This window comes from Carassius gibelio, chromosome A3, assembly GCF_023724105.1.
Source record: "Carassius gibelio isolate Cgi1373 ecotype wild population from Czech Republic chromosome A3, carGib1.2-hapl.c, whole genome shotgun sequence".
NCBI classification, from domain to species: Eukaryota; Metazoa; Chordata; class Actinopteri; order Cypriniformes; family Cyprinidae; genus Carassius; species Carassius gibelio.
This window is the reverse complement of record NC_068373.1, coordinates 6829596-6840270: the sequence shown is the minus strand read 5'-3', so window position 1 is coordinate 6840270 and position 10675 is coordinate 6829596. Positions and strand designations below refer to the sequence as shown.

Genomic DNA, 10675 nt, shown 5'->3' with positions numbered 1-10675 from the left:
TGTCCACCGATGGTAAGGTTTGCATTAACAAGGGATAAAGTAAATGCACCCTTAAATTGTTACAAAATGTTTTACTTCACTTTAATACCCCTGGCATTTTAGGAGTCCTAAACGTTGCATTTGTTGTGAACGAATATTGAAGTTCAGATGCCATTGGGTAAAGCAGAGATAAATCAGGAAAAATCAAAGAACTCATGAATAAAAAGTTAAATGGGACGGGAAAACAACAAAAAGAAGTAAAAGAAGAATATGTTTCAACTGCAGAAAAGAAGACAGGTTTATTTCAAAACTTTTTTTACGTAATTCATCATTCAAAACAGGGAAACATCAGACAGGATTGTGAACCCATGTCCTGTAGTGAAATAGAAACACCTGAGCAAGTACTGCATTGTGCTGTATTTAGAACGGGAAAACAGGAGTTGCTTAAGAAGTAGAGAGATATAGGTTTAACCCAAGTTTTAACCCCTTTTAATCTACCAGATCTATTAAACCGTAATGTAAGTCAGTCTAAAACACAAAGATAAATGATTAGTTCTATTTCGTTCGGTCTTTTTTTCCAAATTATTGCCGCTTCACACTCTAGTCCAGTCGGTGGCGCAAATACACAATTATTTGGCTTTTCAACCACTATTAAACAGTACCAGAAGAAGAAGCCTCAATAAAGTGAAAGTAAAAGCACTTAACATCGGATAAATAGACCCCGTCTCGCAGGATTCAAAACCAGCAAATGCCTTCCTTCACATCTTATGGTAAGTTCTTTATAACGTTTCATAGCTGTAATATCAATACAGTTTAAATACAGTTACATATAATTTACTAAACAATTAGGTCATAAACAGACATATATAATGTACATTCAGGGGCGATTATCGTACGGGCTGAATTCCAGGGGCCTACACTAGGGAGGGGCATCCTGCACGAAAATGATGTTTTTCGAATAATTCATTTGTATATATGGGAGTCTGCAGCAGTGACAACACACAGGGCCGTGCACAGACCTTTTGAGGGGCATGTGCTGAAACTGAAAAAGGGCACCCCCCTCCCTTTTTTTATATAAAGATTATTTAGTAAGCCTGCATAAAAGGAAGAAATGCTCACATCTTCATGACAAATTCAATAACACAAAATAATAGTCTCAAAAGCCTGCAGAGGCTCCTGTATCTTGTTCACCAGCAAATTCTTGTACATTATTTATCACTTCTCTCTCTACATCTGAATTACTACGTCCTTCCTTTTCTTCTTCCCTGCAACAAACTGGCCTGATCCATGAAGTAAGTGAGCTGCTACCCTTGGCTGCCTGCTGTCGCTCCCTCTCCTTCTTTTTCTTATTTCTCTTTTTACAGGGCATTGCACTGCAACCACCAAGTAATCAAAATTTATGTAAGTGCAAAAAAAGTTTTTTTGTCAGTATTATCTGTAGGGTCCTGTTTTTGTGAATTTATCTTGTGTACTCCCTCTTTTTTAAAATTGCATTAATAGAGAAAAAAAATACTTGACTCATACATAAACATGTTAACCAAATAATACAAATTAGCTTATAAAACCAAACAGAAACCAAAATCTTTTTTTATTGAACTTTATGCACTTTTTTATGAACTTTTATAATTATAATTATATATATTCTCTTTTTTTAGCTATTGTGTTTGGTTTTATAAGCTAATTTGTATTATTTGGTTATGAATGACATTGAGAAGAGGGGAAGGTGAGCAATGAGTCAAGTATTTTTGACAAACTTTTTTGAAATATAATTTAAGTAATTATGTCCAACTCAATTCCAGATTGTAAGAGACTATAGCCATACCGTTACTATAACATATCCAACATGTATCCGCCTACCTGGCAAAAATTTGATACTGTGGTGGACCAGGGATGTTGGTCTCTTGAAGGTCTCTTATTCACTACACTTTCCCTAAAATAAGCCGGCAATGAAAAAATAAATAAAAACAGTGTGAAAAGTACAGTTGCAGTGAAAAGCAGTTCTGAAGGATCACGTGACACTGAAGAGTACTGAACTGGAGTAAAGATGCTGAAAATTCAGCTTTGATCACAAAAATAAATTACATTTTAAAATATATTCAAATAGAAAACATTTATTTAAAATTGTAAAAATATTACACAATATTACTGTTTTTGCTGTATTTTGGATCAAATAAATGAAGCCTTGGAATGAATCATGAATTACATTCTCCATGATAAAATATAAAGATTTCACAGTGATCTTGTGTAATTTTTTTTAGTTACTACTACATTACTGTAGTAAAACCATGTTTTACAACATTTTATACATGTGAGGACGAGCGGAGAGTATACCATAACATGATTAGCCTAAATAATAAATTAAGTGTATCAGCAATCATAAATCAAAGAAGAAATTTCTTAGAAATATATGTTATCTAGGTGACGAGGATCACTCGTCGGTTTGAGTAAGTTCCAGTACGAAACAGCGCGGGGGCGCACCTGTTATGATTCTGTTATGATACGATGGTAAAAACAAATTATATGTTGTTGTATTACTTATCAATATATAGTTTTTGACCAGGGAATGTGTGCAAATGTGATTTTTTTTTTTTTTTTTGTACGTCATTAAAACGTTGACTACGCCTGCCGGCATCACATTACATTTCCATCTACAGGTTACAAACTAGTTTTTCTAGCTATATAGACGGAGCGCTCAGTTTCTCCTGTGGTAAAATGCATTTGGCCAAAATCACATTTTATAAAAGATGAAATGCTACTATATGCACTTTGTTCAGCTCAGCTGTTGTTTACTGTACTGTGTGTTGATTCAATGAATATAGAGGGGGCGGAGTTATCAGCTTACTGACAGCTTGAGGATCGAATAAGATTTACACAAGCTCGTTATAAGAATTTTCATTTGCTAAATATTTGTAAAACAGACAGACAGACGTAAAGGGTGACCAATAGCATTGATTAAACAAAAAACAAAAAAACACCAAAAAAAGGGCACTTCGGAGTGTAAGGGCAAAAAGGGCATGTGCTCTGCACAGGTTGAGCCCTACCTGTGCACGTGCCTGACAACAGCACACTATAAACAACCACATACTCATAGTTAGACACTCATTGTTAGGACTTTCTGTAACATACAGTGCGAGTTCAGTAACATGCAAATGAGTGAGGATCAGGGCCGGAGTAGGGCCACTTTTCAGTCTGGCAGGTTCATCTACTTTTCTATGGTAGAATTCCAGATTAGCACTTTTTCCAAATTGGATAAATGAAGTGGTTCAGCTCTTACTATTTGTGTAGTTTTTATTAATACAATGGTATAAAAAAATATATGTAAAATGTTAAATAATAATTCACTTAAGCCAAGAAGTTAACAAAATAAATAAATAAAAAATATTCTACTATTCCACAACGATAGGTTGATAAATTAACAAAAGCAGAAATAAATAAATAAATAAATAAATAAAGCATTTGAAATGTATCCCACTCTTCCACAAAGAGGCATATTGAAAATTTTTTACAATTCAAGTCACAGTACAGTTTACATTTACATTACGATTACATTGCGAATAGCACCAACGGCATCAGTAACCGCCTAAGCAGTGCTCTTGTTTCAGCCACATTATCGATAACTCTGTCTCTGCTTGTAGACATGTGGATTTCCTTCTCTCTGCACATAAACACGAAAGCCTCCAAGTTGTCCTGACTCAATGGGCTTCGTAGACAGCAAATCAAGCTTGAGTTTTGTTATTAACAATGTTGTGCAAATTACTTCCAAACATTATAAATTACTTGTTACTGTCATTTAAAAGTAATTCCTTACATTACAATATTACTGCCTCAGCATTGTAATGCGTTACATGACTCCTGTATTACTTTTGAGTTACTTTTACCAAAATAACTACAGAACTAAAATTACAGAACTATTACCGTATTTGTCGCATCGGTCCAAAAATACGTCATGATGAGGAAAAAAAATATTTATAAGTCACACTGGTCTATAAGTCGCATTTATTTAGAAGCAAGAACCAAGAGAAAACATTACCGTCTACAGCCGCGAAAGGGCGCTCTATGTTTTCAGTGGTACAGTAGGTGGCCAGCCTATCTGGGCCGCTGCGGTAACTGTAGCTAATTCAGTCGCGTGTTAAAATCATTCGCGAAAATACCGCCAGGTGGCGCAAAGAGACGGATTGCCAAATGAATGTAATTGTAAAATGAGATAAAAGAAGTAAAACTACAATAACATTATGATATAACATTGTAACATTTGTTTTTTTTTTTTTATTTGTTTTTTTTTTACAATTTGTTAATTTTTAAAATGTAGGATAGTCTTAGACTACAGTCTACTAAACAAAAATTAAAAGAAGACCTTAACACAAAGGATCATATGCATTTTATTAAACAGTAAATAAATGTAAGGCCTATATATCACCAGACATTCAGCGTGAGCACTTTGACATATTGTTAATTATGATTTTTTTTTTAATTGATACTGAAACGCACACAGCCTATTTACCTCATGAATAATAGTTAAGCTTTAAATCACAAATATGGAAACGTTTGATTTCTCCCGATTGAGAAAGCCCAAGCTTACCTTATGCTTAGCTTTAAATTATTATTATTATTATTATTATTATTATTATTATTTATTACTAAACCTATATTATTATATACTGCAATTATATTTATCCACTAGAATTATATATTTTTAATTATTGTTTTGTTCTGATAAATTTGTTAAATTTAAAGGATTTGTTGTAAAATATTTTCAAATAGCCTATTTTTTTCCTCTCACAAACTGATTTATTTTTTAGCGTGTTTGAAAAAAAACATGCAGCAAACGAAAATAGGTGATTGATCCGTTAAAATGAAACCTATACACGACTCATATATTTTTTTCCTCTGACAAACTTAATTCATTTTTTTGCGTTTAAAAAATAAAAAATAAAGAAAACATTCAGCAAATGAAAATAGGCGATTAATCCGTTAAAATGTGTTACTCTTGGTTAACAGTAATTATAATTATTTTACTTCAGAACAGAGCCTTAATCCATGTTATCCAAGGTTGTTTTTTTTTTGTTTTTTTTTTTGGATCTGAAAATGACTTTGTTCATTAGTACATTCACTTCACGCGATCTGGTGCAGATCAGCCTCCCGCAAAGCTCAGCTGTGGACGATTTAAAAACGTTTGATATAAAGCAGTGGTTCTCAACCCGCCACCCGTCACGAATTCTAATGCGGCCTGCACCACATGCTGAAGAAGAAAAAAAAAATTATCAGTTTGTAAAATTTTATTGTTTACATCAATTTAAAAGAAATATGCTACTAATGAAATATAAGATATCCTAATGTTTTTATGTGATTTTTTTCTTCTTCATATATTAATTTCCGACATGAGCACTGGCATAAGCATTTAATGAACACATACAAGCGCGCACTTTGACAGAATTCAATTCAAATAGTCATCAACAGCCATTAGGTAAATTGCCTTAAAGGTAAAATTGAGCATCAGAATGGACACATTTGTTTTTAAGGGAGAAAAAAAAGAAATTAAAAAAATGCCAGCGAATGAATATGTACAAACTGTGAATAGTCGCAGTATCAGTATTGAAGGAGAAGTGCTGGGTTTTAGTTTTTTTTTTTTTTTTTTTTTCCCCGCAACTCACTTGAAGAAGTTCAGATAAATGGAAACACCATACACTATGTAACAATCCTTAATTGAAGAAATGTGTCAAAATATCTCAAGAGAGAACCTCATTATTATTAAATTCAAAAGTGCTTTCCATATTTGGATCAAAATAGGCTACATTTGTGAATGCACATTTTCTGAAATGTTGCGCGTCAGGTCATGCAAGCCTGCATCTTAAACCCTCTGTCAAACTTTCTGCGTCCGCGAGTCCGCTATGGACCGCTAGGTAGGCGTGATGTAAAAATCGTCATTGGAGAGTGTGTGCCGAGGCTCTGAGCAGACGACCGCGCAGACAGGTGCGCGTAGTCAGTTGGCTTCAAAAGCAAAATTGCACATGTTCAGGCAGAGTGAAGAAGCTTGCTACTCGAACCTGTGCAATCCATCAATAAAAGAATATAAAGACAGCGATGTGCAATAATTCTGGGCAATTGCAGAGCACACCATCAGCCTGCACATTCAGAAGTATAAATTGAAGAAGTCTGCGTCCGCACTGACCGTGTACGCGTCCGGATTGCTCATGCGGAAAGTATAACAGGCGTTACAGTCGCAACTTCTTAGTTTGTGCTGTTAGTCTTTTCAAGCTAAATCTCACAAAATTGGTCAGCTCCCGACAGCATCAGGTGTTTTATTTATGGGGAGTAGAACTGTTTATTTCAATGAATGTAATAGATTATATATCATAATAGTTAGGCTATAATATTATAAATCAGGTTGGTTTGTATTGCTGACGTAATATGTAAATTATATGCGTAGACTTGCACTTAGACCATAGTGCGGCCCGCTGGAAAAAAAGGTTGAGAACCACTGATATAAAGGTTGCTGTCCCATTTTATACAGGAATTGTTCATTTAAAAAAAAAAAATATATATATTGTTAGTTCTAATTATATTGTTAACACAATATGATTATTTTTACTTATAAACTCCTTGAGAATGTAAAGTTAGTTTAATAGTATTTAAATTCAAGTAAAAAAAAAAGGTTTTAATTGCTTAAATTATTTTTATTAATTAATAATATGTTATCATGTTTATTGTTGTAAAAAAAATACGTGTTTATTCTTTAGGAAAACAAGGGAAAAAATAAGGGACAATCCGAATATTTGTTTTGCTTTACCTATTTATGTAAGCTACAATTATTCATATAATAATAATAATAATAATAATAATAATAATAATGTCATTAAAAAATACCATTGGCCTGAGTAATTTTGACCATTATAGAATTGTGACTTTGAAGATTAGTCATTTAGGTGGTAAAAATACTGTAAAATTAATAATGGCATGGATTTTAGAGCATAACAACTGAAGGTTTATGAAACATTAGCCAATAAAGCATTTTTTTAAACAACGGAACTTAAAGTTGTGAACTAAAATATTATTTCAACCATACAGCATGTGAATAAATAAAATGCATAATGTTCATAACATTTCATTATTCATAAAAATGCATAACGTTTCTGGTGTTTGGATTTGTACTTCAATATAATGAGCTCCAAGTTTAAGAATAGTCCTAGACTTCTCTCTCTCTCTTTAACAGCATTAGCTCAATACGTCTTCCGTTAGACTTCTCCTGCCTTGCTAAATGTTGGGCTCATGATCAATAAGTTCGCCTCAATCAGATTCAGTAAAGTCAAACCGCACACAGTGAAGCCTCGGAGACCCGCGCGCTGTGAGGCGGGAACAGAGGACTCCGCTTGGTCTTAAAGCCTCCCGCAAACATCCACGATCACAAATAACAATGATTTTCATAAAATAATGATTAATTATTCATTGATGATTTGTTATTATCATTATTGTCTTGTGAAAATAATAATATGGGCTGCGAGAAAATTATGAATACAAATACTAGCCTAGTGCTGCTGAGCGCAGGCATGTTTCAGCCCAGTAACACACCGTGTTCTTCAGAGCCAAAACACAGACCGAATTCTGTTCAGCTGGAGGGGGTTGGGTTTTGGATAGTTATGCATGGCTTGTGGGGGTCGAGATAAAGGTGTGAATTGCTCTTTCGTATGGACAGTGTCCTATGAGGCTTTCACTTGCTGAACCGGTTTATATAGGACTGTTGTTTTGGTTATATTCACAGTGCTGGCTCTCTCCGACGAGAGAAATGCAACATTCACACATTACACTATTCCTTTTCGTTTAAAAAAATTTCAAGCTTTCTGTAGATATATTTTTAATGTACCTATGTGAGACACCACGATATTATGTTAATTAAAAAATTATACATTCATTATCATGAAAAAAGGGATTTTTTTAGGCCATATGATATTACCCTACTTTAAAAGCAAGTAAAGAAGGTTCCCTTTAAAATTACTTTAGTTGTCAATTACTAAAGCTTTTTTTTTTTTTACATCGTGTGAATGTTTTTGATTGTAATGAGAGAACTTGCATTTAATCGTGAGGACGTTTTATTAATTCTTTAGAGTTTCAAAGATTTAATCGTGCCGGTTTAATTTTATTTGTTTCTTGTTTTAGGCAAATTAGGCCTAAATAATGGAAACGAAATTATACAGTGCTTCACATTTAAACATGCAACGATTTCTTAATCAGTTTACAGACAAATCGTCCCCTTGGAATTATAAGGTTCTATCTGCGTTCTGAGCAGTTTTGAGATATTGAGCTTCAAAGTTTTTGCATTACATATAGGAAAATGTATATGGGGAACAAGTTTCTTTCAAACATGAAAATAACAGGGACCCTAAATGTATTCTAAATATACAATATCAAAATCCTATCGAATTTGTAAATGGGGATTTTTGGAATGAGTCAAATGCAGATAGAACCTTCTAATTCTAAAAAAAACACTTTTCACTTAGAATTATAAGGTTCTATCTGCCAAAACATTATTTGAACATTGAATATAAACTTAATGTTGTAACAATGTCTCAAAATGTGTTAGAAAGTAAAATTTTATCCTTTCTATGACATTTATTTTATATTTTTTAGCACTTTCATGTATTTAGGACATTTCAAATTAAGCAAGGTAGGTCTAAATATTTTGTTGAGTGCAGATGTTAATTTTAGTAACAATTTGGTGGGTAATTAAACACATTATTGCAGAAATTGTTACTTTAATCTTTCTTTTGTTTAGACAGAAAGAAGCTACAGTAATATATCTGAGCAGGACTTTATTCCACCTAAAGTGGGCCAGGTAAAATGGCTTTCTCTCTAGACATCAGTATGGCTGAAATAACATGCTAATGTTTATTGTTATAATTAAGACCCAATCAATTAAATTGTTGACTATTTGACCTTTAAGGCTTAATATTGACATTTTAAGACTTTAAAAACTGCAACAACAACAAAAAAAAAAAAAAAAAAAGAGAGAGAAAAAAGACATGTTTCAGCAAATTAATTCATAACGTTTAATAATCATTGAAAAACGATTCACTGACTATATATAAATCACAAAAAAAAATGTCAGACTCATTTTTTAAAACACATAACTATTATACTCTCTGTGACTCCTTTTTTTCAAACACAGACTTTATCTGAGACACTTCTCCCATTTCTTCTTTTCTGAGTAGACCCCAGCTCTTTAATTTGTAAACTGTTAGGTGCAGTCACTGGTTCCCCACTGGTTTGTCTGGTTAGACCCTGGGCCCTGCTGCATCTACCTTGTCACCTGCCTGGAGAAAAAAAAATACATGTGAAAAAATACATATTTAAACATAAATATGGTAAAATACATATGGTATCCCATTGAGTAGCTACACAGTCTACAATCATTCTTAAATCGTTTTAATACTGAGGTAACGTTAACTGCTTTAACGATCTTTCACTTGTTCACATAACTTGTTCATAACTTACTGTAAACGAACTATTTTGAGTAGGATAGGTTCGTTAGTTTTTTTTTTTTTTTTTTTTATCTTAGTGCTTGCCTCTTAATATCAGGAACTATAAAGCTAGCGCTGCTGGCTAGTGTGGTGTCTAACTATGAAAACAATCTTCTCAGCAAGACCTAAAAAAATAAAGAGTGAACTTGCCTGGAATTCGAGCTGCGGTCCTTGACAAGATCGTCAATAAAATTGTAGATCTTTAGGTTTCTTAAAAACTTTGTTGCGTGCCATAATCCTCACACTGCGATCTAAAGCCGGTGACGCGACATATAAAGTTGATCCTGATTGGTCCTCTTCTGTTCATTCAAAGTGCTGATTGGCTCACGCAGATAGAACCTTATAGAGCCAAGTTAGAGTTTTTCTTTGTAGATAGAACCTTTTTGTTTTTTTCAATAAAACGTCCCAAAATGTACACAACTGGAAAAAAAAAAACATCACATAATGTAAATAAGTTGTCACAGAATAAGAATATGTGAATAACTAAATTTTGACAAAAATGTCAGATAGAACCTTATAATTCCATGGGGACGAAATGTCTTTTTCCCAAGAGGTTATCTGTCAAAATAAAGGGCAGGTAACGAATAACAAAAATGCATGTTGTTTTATTAAAGGAAAAAACATATTTATATTTAAAATATAAATTAAAATATAGGCATAATATATTAAAATATTGACATTTTGCATATTAATCCATGTAGCCTACCCCCCTAAAATAGGCTACCCCTTTTAATGCTCGGATGCAAAGTAAACCACAATTTCTTTTGAATAATATAACGCATAATTAATATAATATAAATAATACTGCACACCTTTTAAATGTGTCCAATCTAAAATATGGTTTAATACCATGTAGCTTAGAAAATATAAGCACAGACTCTTTTCTTTCTCGTTCTAAGAAATGCACATAACTTCATAAATACCAAACTTTCATCTGTGAATATTAAATATGAAATATATTAAATATTTAAACTATCGTGTTTTTCTTTCATTTTCCGTGACTGAAGCAGTCAAATGTAACACATCAGCGAGGCAAAACTGACGTCTATTTGCGAAAATGTGCTTTGATGCGCTTGTTTGATAACTTGTGGTTAAAGCACCACTCAAACGGTCAAAAGCTCCAAATGCACTTCATACCACCGCCGCCGCGGTACCCGTGGTGGTAAAAGAGGCGTTTTCGATGT

General features: G+C 33.2%; 1 protein-coding gene across 14 annotated transcripts in view; it reads left to right on the top strand.

The window, feature by feature from the left end:
* The first annotated feature begins 648 nt into the window (after nt 1–648).
* LOC127944770 (NACHT, LRR and PYD domains-containing protein 12) overlaps nt 649–10675 on the top strand; it is a 108871-nt gene continuing 98844 nt past the window's right edge. For 6 of the 14 annotated variants that reach the window (XM_052541106.1, XM_052541098.1, XM_052541099.1 and 3 more), the window contains exon 1: nt 696–749. The gene's annotated coding sequence lies outside the window, so the exon portion shown is untranslated. Of the gene's footprint in view, nt 750–10675 lie in introns of all 14 variants that reach the window. The other 8 variants (XM_052541063.1, XM_052541071.1, XM_052541047.1 and 5 more) reach the window with 3 other exon arrangements.